A 15,046-nucleotide genomic window follows, 5' to 3' on the forward strand; every position below is an offset into this window, starting at 1 on the left:
CTGTATTGTATTTTTTTTAAATGATATAGCACTACAAGGATTCGGGTTTAGATAAGTTAGCAACTTTAATACACAGAGGTTCCTGAATGAAGAGCTTGCAAACTATTTTATAAACTATTTGTAGAAAAAAAAAACACGAGTGGAATTTAAGTAACACAACATGGCACTGCTCCATGCAACTAAATTATCTTCTGTCTCAATCTTGCATTACTCGTGGGACACTGCAATTGCTCCCTGCTGCGTACACATTGCCTTACAATTTGGAGATACTGAGCACAGCGTGGCTCACAAGCTATCTGGTCTATGAAGTCTACTTCAATCAGTTATTTAAAATTGAAGGGGCATTCTTCTTGTACCCACCTGTTAAAGGCTCAGTAGTGTGAGATTACCCTTCACAGAAGGATATTTTATGCTTATTTTTTTTTTAGCAGTTATGCTCACTAATCTAACACATTGAAGTTATCACCCCAAAGAATTTTATTGTTGAAAAAGCAAATCCTCGTATGAATACTTACTGATGATGTGGTCATTGAGTCAGAAACTTAATAATGTTGCTCTGCAGATGTTCTTTAAACTGCAGTGACTCATAGGAAAAAATAACTTTCATTTCAAACCAATATCTGCTTAGCAAGTGCTTTCTGGGGTTTATGGGCCAAAGTTATATTTTGTCAGCTTTGCAAATTTTCACCCACATTACCAGCAATTCGTATGTATTTAAACCAATTTAAACATTTTATGGAATTGAAAAAAGGAGTTATTAATATGCAGTATTATAGGTGTAAAACGAATTATTGGAAGTAGAAGTTCTGGTTTGTGTTTCAGTAGCTTTAACTTAACTTCGGGGATGTTTAAAACATATAGAAACTGACAATGGCATTTTTTCTTTCATTATTTTAATTATTCCTCTTAATATTTTTCCTCTTTCTTTTTGGTGGCAGGAATCAGTGATGTCTGGCAACCAAAAACCAGACAAATCTTATGGCTGGATTATTATTGTCATTATTTTATATTTTTTCTTTCTATTCAGATCCCATTCCTGTTCCTTACCAGTCTTTAATTCAAATCAGTGTTTGTTTACTAGTGTAATTTCAAATGTAACAGAAAAGCTGTTTAATTTTCGAATTTACCACAGAAAAACTCATGCACTTTCTATCATTGGAGTTCACCATTTGATAAATATGTTTTTAAATATCCACAGGAATCAATAGAAAGTGAGTGAGTTTTTCTGTGGTGAGTTCAAATCTCACATTTTGATACATCTGCCCCTAAGAGATTTGGGGGCCTATTTCTCAAACCTCAAATTTTTCTGGTGGAGTTTTTAAAGGGGAGCCTCTAATTTTTCAAAATTTATTAGGCTCCAAAGTTGCTAAAAAAATTTAAATTCTCCAATTAAAGCCTGTCAAAATCATGTGAAAGTTAATGGCAGATGTCCCTTTAACAATTTGAAGATATTTCTTGCTATCATGACCCATGAGGGTTTTGTGCTGGCTTTTGTTCGAGTTTCAGGCAACAACTCGAAAAAATGATTCACGCATCAAATCGGAACAGTCCCGCTATTCGATTCGAACCGACTGATAAATGTCTTGTGCAAATAAGGATTTTGGACCAGGCTCAATTCAGTGAGAAAAAAGTTTATCCCATTAAAACTCATGGATTCAATTTGATTTCAACTCAGAAGAACTTCTCTCACGGTTTATCACTTGAAAACTCTTTTGAAGTCTATGTGGGAATATCTCTTCAAATTGATTCTTGTCCAAGTCTTTTCAAGTGATGAACCGTGAGGTAACTTTTCCTCACTGAATCGAATCAGGTCATTTGTGTGAGTAGCGTTGTATTTATAACAATTCTAAGAAACATTTGCCTCTCCCCCCCCCCACAAAAAAACCCTACAAAATTAAAAACAGTAAATGCCTGATATATAAAAATTTACTGCATTAAAATTCAGGAAAGTGACACATACAGTATATCAAATGCACATCGGTGTGTCAATGAAGAATGCAATTGGCAGCTTTAAGAAATCACAAGCCATTTTGTAGGGATGCACTGAATCCAGGATTCAGTTTGGTATTGTCAGGACTTGAACCCTGGCCTGCTTAATGAACTATATCTGCATTAAACTACTCAGCCACTGGGGGTTTTCGGTATGGATGTGTGTCAACTATCCCGATGGTCATGGGTCGCTCTCTGCCTGCTGGTCTATCCCTCCACCCAACTCATTTGAATCATGTGTTACTAATTATTCAATTATGGGACTTTATAAGCCCATTGGAAGCAACCCCTGGTTGCTTGATTATTGAAGCTCTTACTCCAGTTCTAGTGGTATGCTGTTCCTTTGTTCCTGATTACTGCTGTAGTTTCCCGATTCCTGCCATAGTTCCCGAGTCCCACCTGGTTCCCTGTTCCTGCTCTGTGCCTGTGTTTCCTCTGCTTGTTTTCCTATTGCTTATTTGGATCTCCTGGTATTGACCTCGGCCTGCTCATCGCACTCTCCTTGTCAGCCACCTGCCCAGACCCTTTGCGAGTTATTGGACTTTCCTTGTCAGCCGCATGCCTTCGACCTTTGGCCTGGTAAAGAAATTGTTTATTACTTGAGCCTGCATTCCTTGCTGCTGTACTGTTTCTTTAATAAACCTTCATTCTTACAACATGTCAGCTGCCTTTCAAGTTCCAGTTTTCATATTACCCACGTTACACAGCACATAAACTCCAGCCTGCCAGCCACTCACCTGTGGCACAACCTGACAGGGATTTGCCAGGATTCATTTTTCAATTTTCATATGCAAATTAGGGCCGGGAAGGGAAATCATGTGACATTTTGTCACAAAAAAAGTTTACATTTTCTTTCCTTTCTCACCCATTAGGATTTGGTTCGGTATTCGGCTGAATCTTTCAGTGGATTCAGTGCATCCCTTTTATAATAGTTGCACCTTCTTCCTTCGTAAACTTGCCATCTTGTTATATGGTATATGAAAACTGTTGTATTGTTATATATATTGTCTCCCACGCTCTGATACTGCTCTCCTTTTATCCTCAGGGTGATGGCAGAGATATTGCACAGCACAGAGTACAAGGAGAGATATGTCCTGCAAATGCTTTTGTTACACATGCAATTCTGGAAGAGGGTGGGGGAGTTTGGATATTGTTTTTGTGTTGGGGTGGTATAAAGGCCATATGGACAAAACCAAGACTTTGCAAGTTTGGCCTTGTGAATTGGTGGTTTGGTGGAGGGTTTTGGACTGTTGCCTATGGACAGAGGGATGGACTCTGCGGGCAGGAGGGTGTATGGGTGGGTTTGTTGCATTTTTGATTTGCTGATATTATGTTATGTTTGAATTAATGTAAGTGTATTTTTATAATAAAAATCCCTATTATATTGGTAGTTAGAACCCTTACAACACCCACAGTGCCCTTATCTCTTATGCTCACTTCCTCAACTTGATTGTCAGTCTTTTCTTTGCAGTGACCTGACAGTCTGTAAATAAATTAAATTACAGGCACCTGCTTGAACAGGAAACATAAAACATCTGCATATACCAACAAAATAGATATGTGATTCATAAATAAATAAAAAAGGAGGTCCAGAAATGAAAGCAACATACAGTAAATACATGTTCTGTATGCAAAAGGGAAATACTGAAGTATAGCAGTGATAATATTTTCTGTGTAGCTAGCCATTATATGGTATGTTTGTGTCAAGTGAAGCCCAAAGATGTGGAGCTGTAGAGCATGCTGGAAGATATAAAAATCACTTACGGGGTCAGATTTGGCCTCCAAATAAGCAAACCATGGGTATGTAATGTCTTCTACCTGAAAGAACTGGCAATGGCACATTATTACTGGGAACGAAATCAAGATAGAATATGCATGAAAAGATGCATCCACTAGGTATCTTTTTTAAAAAAGAAATTAAGTACATAGTTTGCCCTTGCTCTCCAGCCTATAGCAATCAATTTACAACTTTAATGGTCATAGAGCAGTAAGAAAAAGGAAAACAGTTATCAGATATGGTTGATATGGATTCTACAGATAGGGCCTTGATTACACCAAATGATATGAAATATGAAATTAAATACATTATGATTTCTAGGGAATAATTTACAAACACAAGCGCTAAATTGCTTCAGTGGAGTTCCCTATAGCAATCAATCAGATCTTTGCTTTCATTTTCTTGTAGACTCTCTTTACTTTTTATTTTCTACTAGATTGCTCAAAGGTAACTGCTGACTGGTTGATACTGTAAACTGCACTGCTGCAATTTAGCAGCTACATTAATTAACGAGCCCTCATAAATGTCATAATATTATTGAAAGGTTATGCTTATTATAAGTTAATGCAAATATTGATCTAAGCAACAAAAAAAAAAACAAGTTTCATATCGGATAAATATAATAGATCAATATAGCACGATTAAGGTCTTGAGATATTTAAAAGATGAAAACGTCCAATCAAAACTAAATTGAGCAACGAGTTTATTTTTCAGTGTTTGGCATTCTAATTAATAACGGGCCTGTTAAATCACTGTGAAATGCATAAAAAAGCATCACAGTATTGTATGCTGTCTGCTCTGTCTATATGTTAGTGAATTTCCAGTCAAAACTAGGGATGTAGCGAACGTCGGAAAAAAAGTTCGCGAACTTGCGTCAAAAATGCGAACGGTTCGCGAACGTCGCGAACCCCATAGACTTCAATGGGAAGGCGAATTTTAAAAGCTAGAAAAGACATTTCTGGCCAGAAAAATGATTTTAAAGTTGTTTAAAGGGTGCAACGACCTGGACAGTGCCATGCCAGAGGGGGATCAAGGGCAAAAATGTTTCTAAAAAATCCATTGTTGACACAGCGCTGCGTTTTGTGCTGTAAAGGGCAGAAATCACACTACATTTCTAAACCTGTGTAATAAAATGCTTTAAAACGTCCGGCGTCTACATGCCAATCAAGTCGTGTAAAAGTTACAGCCTGTTCACACGCAAAGACGAAACGCGGTGCTTACTGCAACGCAAAAAGACGCAAAGAGCTTTAATGAATGATACCGTCAAGTGAGCAAATAATAGTTTTTAATTACTAGTTGCTTGTCACCTCCAGGATGTTCGTCCTGTTGGTGGCAATATTTCTGTAGTGGTGTGTTTAGCAGTCACCGTGCTTGTGCGCACGTGCACTGTCAGGCAGAGGTAATTCAATGTACAGTGAAGTGAACCAAAAAACACTGATTCTGCAGTGTGGGCCCAGTTTTGGTCTACTTTATTGATCACCTGCGGTGACCATAAAAGATGCGATTTTGCCACTGTTGCAGAACCCTGAAAAATTAGGCATGTGTACTTTCCTGAAAAATTATGTTTTTTTTGTCGCAGCCAAAATATGCCATATAAATGCTGAAAATATTCATTTTTTTGTCACAGCCACTGAAGCACAGAGGCCATAAAAAATATGCCATATAAATGCTGAAAATATTCTGTTTTTTTTGGTCGCAGCCACTGAAGCACAGAGGCCAGAAAAAATATGCCATATAAATGCTGAAAATATTCATTTTTTTGTCACAGCCACTGAAGCACAGAGGCCAGAAAAAATATGCCATATAAATGCTGAAAATATTCATTTTTTTGTCACAGCCACTGAAGCACAGAGGCCAGAAAAAATATGCCATATAAATGCAGAAAATATTCTGTTTTTTTTGGTCGCAGCCACTGAAGCACAGAGGCCAGAAAAAATATGCCATATAAATGCTGAAAATATTAATTTTTTTGTCACAGCCACTGAAGCACAGAGGCCAGAAAAAATATGCCATATAAATGCAGAAAATATTCTGTTTTTTTTGGTCGCAGCCACTGAAGCACAGAGGCCATAAAAAATATGCCATATAAATGCTGAAAATATTCATTTTTTTGTCACAGCCACTGAAGCACAGAGGCCATAAAAAATATGCCATATAAATGCTGAAAATATTCTGTTTTTTTTGGTCGCAGCCACTGAAGCACAGAGGCCAGAAAAAATATGCCATATAAATGCTGAAAATATTCATTTTTTTGTCACAGCCACTGAAGCACAGAGGCCAGAAAAAATATGCCATATAAATGCAGAAAATATTCTGTTTTTTTTGGTCGCAGCCACTGAAGCACAGAGGCCATAAAAAATATGCCATATAAATGCTGAAAATATAAAATTTTTTTGTCACAGCCACTGAAGCACAGAGGCCAGAAAAACTCAGGATTTACCTGGATTCAAATTAAACCAGTAGGGTTTGCACCCTAGTTTGTAACGGTGGTGGAGGGAGGAGGACGCTAAAGGACAGCTGTATGTGGAGTCATGAGGCGTGCAGAGAAGGACAGCTGCATGGGGAGTCAGAATCAGAAACTCAGCACAAGTCTTCCGGCGTGCAGTAACCCTCCGAGATCCACCCCTCATTCATTTTAATAAAGGTCAGGTAATCCACACTTTTGTGACCTAGGCGAGTTCTCTTCTCAGTTACAATCCCTCCTGCTGCACTGAAGGTCCTTTCTGAGAGGACACTTGAGGCGGGGCAAGACAAGAGGTTCATGGCAAATTGTGACAGCTCTGGCCACAGATCAAGCCTGCGCACCCAGTAGTCCAGGGGTTCATCGCTCCTCAGAGTGTCGATATCTGCAGTTAATGCCAGGTAGTCCGCTACCTGCCGGTCGAGGCGTTCTTTGAGGGTGGATCCCGAACGGTTCTGCCGCTGCCTTGGACTGAAAAACATTTGCATGTCTGACGTTACAGAGTGGCCAAAGTGCTTTGTCCTTGCAGGTGCGCTCGTGGCAGGATTACTGGCACCTCTGCCCCTGGAATGTTGATGAGTTCCTGAAGTGACATCACCCTTAAAAGCATTGTACAACATGTTTTGCAGGCTGGTTTCTAAATGCAGCATCCTTTCAGACTTGTGGTATGTTGGTAACATTTCTGCCACTTTATGCTTGTACCGAGGGTCTAGTAGAGTCGCGACCCAGTACAGGTCCTTCTCCTTAAGCCTCTTGATACGGGGGTCCTTCAACAGGCATGACAGCATGAAAGACCCCATTCTCACAAGGTTGGATGCAGAGGTATCCATCTCCGCTTCCTCGTTATCAAGGACTGCATCATCCACGGTCTCCTCCCCCCAGCCACGTACAAGACCAGGGGTCCCCAAAAGGTCACCACTAGCCCCCTGGGAAGCCTGCTCCTGTTGGTCCTCCTCCTCCACAAAGCCACCTTCCTCCTCTGACTCCACTTCTGACACCTCTCCCTGCGTTGCAGCAGGTGCCTGGGTTCGTTCTGGTGATTCCGACCAGAAATCGTGCGCTTCCTGCTCCTCGTCACGCTGGTCTACAGCCTCATCTGTCACTCGTCGCACGGCACGCTCCAGGAAGAAAGCGAAGGGTATTAGGTCGCTGATGGTGCCTTCGGTGCGACTGACCATATTTGTAACCTCTTCAAAAGGGCGCATGAGCCTGCAGGCATCGCGCATAAGCACCCAGTAACGGGGTAAAAAAATCCCCAGCTCTGCAGATCCAGTCCTACCACCCAGTTCAAACAGGTATTCGTTGACGGCTCTTTGTTGTTGCAGCAGACGTTCCAACATGAGGAGCGTTGAATTCCAGCGAGTCTGGCTGTCGCAAATCAAACGCCTGACTGGCATTTTGTACCGCTGCTGAATGTCAGCAAGGCGTGCCATGGCTGTGTAGGACCGTCTGAAATGGGCCGACACCTTCCTGGACTGCCTGAGAACGTCCTGGAATCCTGGGTACTTTGAGACAAAACGTTGTACTATTAAATTCAGAACATGTGCCATGCAGGGCACATGTGTTAAATTGCCCAGTCTCAGTGCTGCCAACAGATTGCTTCCATTGTCACACACCACTTTTCCGATCTTCAGTTGGTGTGGGGTCAGCCACCGATCGGCCTGTGACTGCAGAGATGACAGGAGTACAGATCCGGTATGGTTTTTGCTTTCCAGGCACGTCATCCCCAAGACAGCATGACAACGGCGTACCTGGCACGTCGAATAGCCTAGGGGGAGCTGGGGGTGCACAGGTGTGGAGGAGGAGGACCCAGCAGCAGAGGACGAAGAAGAGGAAGAAGACGAGGTAGAGAGCGAAGGAGGAGTAGAGGTGGTGGCAGAACCGCGTGCAATCCGTGGCGGTGACACCAACTCCACTGTCGTTGTTGAGCTACACATTCCCTGCTTCCCAGCCATTACCAAGTTCACCCAGTGGGCAGTGTAGGTGACATACCTGCCCTGACCATGCTTGGAGGACCATGCGTCAGTAGTCATATGGACCTTTGGCCCAACACTAAGTGACAGAGATGCGGTGACTTGGCTCTGCACATGGTGGTACAGGTGTGGTATTCCCTTTTTTGAAAAAAAATTGCGGCTGGGTACCTTCCACTGCGGTGTCCCAATTGCTACAAATTTGCGGAAGGCCTCAGAGTCCACCAGCTGGTATGGTAAAAGCTGGCGGGCTAAGAGTGCGGACAAGCCAGCTGTCAGACGCCGGGCAAGGGGGTGACTAGCAGACATTGGCTTCTTACGCTCAAACATGGCCCTCACAGAAACTTGGCTGGGGGCAGATGACTGGGAATGGGAACTGGTGGTCAAGGTGGAAGGCGGAGTGGAGGGTGGTTCAGACGGGTGAAGGACAGCAGAGGTAGAGCAGTAAGATGCTGGACCAGAAGGAGGGTGGCTTTTAGTTTGCCTGTTGCCTTTGAGGTGTTGCTCCCAAAGTGCTTTGTGCTTGCCGTTCATGTGCCTTCGCATAGAAGTTGTACCTATGTGGCTGTTGGGCTTCCCAAGACTCAGTTTCTGACTGCACTCATTGCAAATGACAACGCTTTTGTCAGAGGCACACACATTAAAAAAATCCCACACTGCTGACCTTTTTGAGGCTGGCAATCTGGCGGTAACAGTAGAAGTCGGCGGCGTTGGCGGCAATGGCGGGTGCGTTGGCCGGCTGACCACAGGTGCCGATACATGTTGTTGCCCTACTGTTCCCTGCGAGCTGTCCTCCCTGCTTCTTCTAAGTCTTATTCTCCTCCTGCCTCTCTGACTCTCCGTCTCTCCATCTGAACTATCCTCCTCTTCCTCTCTTCTACTGGGCACCCATAAAACATCAATCTCCTCATCCTCATTCTCCTCAGATGCATCAATTTCTTCTAACAGCTCACAGAAGGAAGCAGCAGCGGGGACCTCCTCGTCATCACTCATTATGTCCATCTCTGTTGTGTTCTCTGCCAGAATTAAATCTGGTGTAACGTCCTCATCTCCTTCATCTTCTTCTGCCAATAATGGTTGCGCATCACTCAGTTCAAGAAACTCATGTGAAAATAACTCCTCTGACTCCAGTGAAGAAGGGGCGCCGGTGGTGGAGGAAGTGTTACGTGGGGTGCCCATAGCAGTGGAGGATGAGGATGTTGTGGTAAAGTTAGAAACGGTAGAGGATGGGGTGTGCTGTGTAAGCCAGTCAACTACCTCTTCAGCATTTTGGGAGTTCAGGGTCATTGCCTTTTTAAAACTGGGCAATTTCCTAGGGCCACAGGATAGCATAGCAGCACGGCCCCTTGTGCCTCTGCGTGGCGGCCTGCCTTTGCCTGGCATTATTTTTAAAACAACAACAACAACAACTCAGGTGGTGTTTCTAGAGACGGTATTATTATTGATATTTAGACAGAATGTGAACAAGCTCCCACAGCTAGATGGGAGTTGTTTGAAAATGAAGAAGAAGAACACACTGGGCAAACAAGGCCTACAAGGTCAACGTATACACTACTACAGCAGTGGATACGGAATATATGATTGCTGCCTGAAAAACGTCACTCGGGTGGTGTTGCTAGAGACGGTATTATTATTGATATTTAGACAGAATGTGAACAAGCTCACACAGCTAGATGGTTGTTGTTTGAAAATGAAGAAGAAGAACACACTGGGCAAACAAGGCCTACAAGGTCAACGTATACACTACTACAGCAGTGGATACGATATATATGATTGCTGCCTGAAAAACGTCACTCGGGTGGTGTTTCTAGAGACGGTATTATTATTGATATTTAGACAGAATGTGAACAAGCTCACACAGCTAGATGGTTGTTGTTTGAAAATGAAGAACACACTGAGCAAATAATGCCTACAAGGTTAACGTATACACTACTACAGCAGTGGATACGGAATATATTATTGCTGCCTGAAAAACGTCACTCGGGTGGTGTTTCTAGAGACGGTATTATTATTGATATTTAGACAGAATGTGAACAAGCTCACACAGCTAGATGGTTGTTGTTTGAAAATGAAGAACACACTGAGCAAATAATGCCTGCAAGTGCACTACTATTGGTGCACTACTATGAAGAACAGCAACAGCACTGTACACGTTAAAGAACAGTAAGATAAGTAAAAGAAAAAAAAATATATGTATATTAAAAAAAATATTTTTCTCGGGTTGGTGCTGCTGAACTACTAGGAGCAGCACAGTAGCACACCAGTCCCACTCCCCAACACTGCTAGACTAATAGCACTGGGCTTATAGTAGCAACTAGCAAAGTAAAAAAACAAAAAAGAAAATAAAAGCAGTCCTTACAAGGACTATTGGGTTATTACAGCAGTCAGCAGATGAGATCAGAAGAGATCAGTGCCCACAGCAGGCAGCTACATACAGAGCACTGCAGTAGAAGGTAGATTACTAGCCAGCAAAGCTACCCTAAAATGTCCCTCAAATCCCTGCAGACTTCTATCCCTCCAATACAGAGCAGTATCAAGTAGATTACTAGCCAGCAAACTTACTATCAACTGTCCCTCAAAGAAATCAGTGAAATCAGTAACAGCTCTCTCCCTACACTAGCTCTTGCAAGCACACACAGGCAGAATGAAAAAACGCTGCAGGGCTTCAGTTTATATATGGAAGGGGAGTGGTCCAGGGGGTGTGGGGGTGGTCCAGGAGGGAGAGCTTCCTGATTGGCTGCCATGTATCTGCTGGTCTGGGGTGAGAGGTCAAAAAAAAGCGCCAGGTAAGGCGAACCCAAAATGGCGAACGTCGCGCGACGTTCGCGAACATTCGGCGAGCGCGAACAGCCGATGTTCGCGCGAACAAGTTCGCCGGCAAACAGTCCGCGACATCCCTAGTCAAAACAAAGTGCATGCATGCACACCGTATGTACATAGCCTAATATCACTTTGATGAATATTTGTTTAGGAAAGGGGGTGATTTATCAAAATCCAAAATTTTCTCACTATTTTCTGAAAACCACTCGACCAAAACCACATGGGCTTTCCCCCCTTATTTATCAATACATTTTCACGAATATTTCTTGTGTGGGATAAGACTTTAGATTTAAATTTAGAATTGTATAAATTTTTCCTCGAAACCAAAGAATTTTTCAGATTTGATGCCCGAAACCACAACATTTTCAGATCATTGAACCCAGTGCCAATCAGGATATCTTCAACAGGACATCTGCCATTGACTTCTACATGAACTTGGCAGGTCTGTCTTTTTTATTCAGACCTTTAACACCAACTGAGTTTATTAAATCTCATAAAAGTTTTGTTTTTCCCCTTTAAAAGTAAAAAACGGACTTAACATCTATTGATACAAAACAAAAATTCCAAATTATTTTGAGTTTTTAAAAAAAGGAAAAGTTTGGTTACATCTGCCATGCAAAGTTAGTCCCTCCTACCATTCTTCTCTTGCATTCTAACTGAGGATAACACTAACTCTTGCCATTAAATTTTGGGTCTACATAAAATTAGTTAATCATCTTAAAAGTCCTAGTGCAAAATCCACAAAGCCTAATGGATCTTACAATGAGCTTTAAAATAGTCACCGTTATAGTTGTATATGCACAACATATACATACACTTTCTCTGCTTTTTAACAAGCAGAGAAAATACTTTTTCAATATTTAGCATTTGTGAATACAATAATATTACAATGGCATTTGGGGGCAGATTTATCAAGGGTCGAATTTGGAAGTAGAAAAAGCTTCGAAATTCGACCATCGAATTGGAATACTTCGAATATCGAAGTCGAAGTTTTTTTGCATCGAATATGGCCATTCGCGGTCGAAGTATAATTGTTCGATCAAACGATGAAATCCTTCGAATTGAACAATTCGAAGGATTTCATCTATTGATCGAACACTTTTTTTACGACTTTGCATAACTTAGAAAACTGCCCTAGAAGGTCCCCATAGGCTAACATGGCACTTCGGCAGGTTTAATTTGGCGAAGTATTGAAGTCAAAGTTTTTTTAAAGAGACAGTACTTCAATTATGGAATGGTCGAATATTCGAACGATTTTACTTCGAATTGAATTCGAAGTCGTAGTATCCTATTCGATGGTCATAGTATCCAAAAAATTACTTTGAATTTTTTTACTTCGAAAATTCCCTTGAATTCACTTCGACTCTTGATAAATCTGCCCCTTAAACACTCACTATGGTCAACTTCTTCAGTATGGTCATCTTTATTTAACTGAGAACCAATTAACCTGCCTGAATGTTTCTGGAGTGTGGGAAGGACCACAGTACCCAGTGAGAATTCCAGTCATGGGGAGAACCCAAAAATTTCTTGCAGATAGTGCCCTGACTGTAATTGAACCTAGGAACTCAGCTCTACTAGGCAGCATTGCTAACTATTACCATTGTACTGCTTTAGTAGTACAGCAATTGTTGTTCATATTATGTCAGTATGTTGCTGTGGCTTTTGAGAATAAACATAGATTTTGTGTACAAAGTATGGAAGGTGCAAGTGTTGGATGGCTTTCTTCAGATAAAGAGTTATGGATGACACAATAGCAAATGCACTTAGGGGGTTATTTACTAAAGTCTGATTTGTTTCTGGTTGGACTTTTAAAGGGGAACACAATTTTTTCAGAGAAAAAAAACCCCTAAAATCTTGGGTGATTTATTAAACCCTGGTGGTGTTAAAAGCCAGAATAAAAAAGTACTTCATCTCAAACCTGCTGAGGTCATGTATAAGTCAAGGGCAGATGTCCCGTTTCCAACTGGAAAATATCCTGATCTGCGCTGAGTTTCGTACAATAATCCAAATATTACTTAGTCTACTAAAGTCTGCTAAAAAAGAATTAAACAGTTTAGGATCAAGTAGAAGGTACTTTTTTATTACAGATAAATGGGAAATATTTTTTAAAATACCTATACACAGACCGGTTTGGGCTTTAAAAAATAACTTCAATGTGCAAGTGCATTCCTGGGTTTATACAGTAAGTGCAAGGGGAATACTCATGCAACACTTATACAAAATCCACAGAGGATGAATATTTCTATCAAATACATTTGCCTCAGAGAATATCCCCTGACCTCATTTGATATGACTACAGTTATCTATAAAGAAGCCATAGAACAGAGAGAGAAGTATCCGTTTTAAAAACCCCACAAGGTTAAATCACAGTTATAATCACAGGATCAAGTGATTTGATACTGAGAAATGAAAAGGCAATAGAAAGTGATAAAAGACTTTCAATTCTACAGATTAGTCAATATCACAGAATCATATTTCAAAAATGTACAGTGTTAATCTAGTTAGATAGATAGAAAAAAAGTAGTTGTAAAATGCATGCACTTATCTGCCACACTATGACAGGCTGAAGTTTGCTTCCACTTGACACAATTTTGGATTGGTCTGAGTATGAACATCTCATAACACCTTCAGTTTGAAAGTTGCATGGCACCAGCATTAATACATGCATATATTAATGAAGCATGTCAATCCCTTGATGGCTGTGTGAAGCATCTGAGCTCTTATTTGCCTTCTTCTCACTCTTCTGTAAGTAACATACATTGGCAACCTATAAATAGTTCATATTACTAACAGTGAATGAAAGAACAGGGACATAGCGTACTATATATACACCAACTACAAACAGAGCAAAAAGAGCTTAAAGGAAAAATATACGATGGAATGAAATTTCAACTAACAATAATTCTTACAAAGTTCCCAATGTTTGAATTTACAAGATAAATATTTTTTTAAAGATTACGCTTTAAGAAAAAAAAAAAAAAAAGGTTAGGAAAAATATTTGTTTTACCATTTCGTTTTACACTACATGAATGTTGCAGGCCCCAGAGGGACAGTATGTGATATATGGGCCTGAACCCACCTTTCTATGTCCCACTTCTGCCTCCAGCAGTCTGTATTTATGAAGGAGATGATGGCAACCCTGCATATACTTAACAGTTTCAAAAAATTATGTAACTTAGAAATGATTTCTAGCCATAAGTCCAATAAAATAATTCTGTTCAGCCAGTTTTTTTTAAAAAGGTACATTTTTGCAACTATGATGTTAGTCAGTTGTGGGTCACACATGCAAACATCTTTTATGCAGTGTGTCTGATCATCTATTTGTGTGTCTGACACCAAAGCTCATTGGACAAAACAAAGAACCAAACAATGAAACAATTTTGTGTGTGTGTGTGTATAGTGTTGTCAACTAGGCCAGAAATATACATGTTACACTTGCCGACACCAAGTGATCACAGTAACCAAAGAACATTCATGCAAAAAAGCAGTGGAAGGGTTTGATTAGAGGGATTCATACCCTGTAATTGGCTATTAGGAATGCTGTTGGGTGGAACCAATGTGCTGAGTAACTACCAAAAAATCATACAGAGGTTTTACAAAAGAAAAAGAAAAACTAGGGGGCTAAGCCATGAAAACACTAACAAGAAAATTATTCGGCAGAAAGCTGGCACCAGAAATATCTTCTAGAGGGGACTGGTATTCAAGCAGGTATTGGAGGCTGGGAAAATAGCCCTTAAAAAACCCCCAGATATCATCAAGAAGGGCACATCCTCATCTATGGCCTGTTCTGCCCAGTCCCGAGCTTTATCCTCTAGAAGCAGCAAGGTAATCAATTTGATTTTCATGTGGATGGGAGACTGCTGATAACATGGTTTGGTTTAAAGTCCTTTGCACATAACCAAACAGTTATAAAACAACTCTTTTTGCCTGGAATACTTCTTGATTAAAGGAAGATGCTCTGTAGAGGGTTGAAGTTCAGTCACAATGCAGAGTAATGAAGTTACTAGCTGACTCTTTAATGTTTGTCTG

Source organism: Xenopus laevis, chromosome 6S (genome assembly GCF_017654675.1).
Source record: "Xenopus laevis strain J_2021 chromosome 6S, Xenopus_laevis_v10.1, whole genome shotgun sequence".
Lineage (NCBI taxonomy): Eukaryota > Metazoa > Chordata > Amphibia > Anura > Pipidae > Xenopus > Xenopus laevis.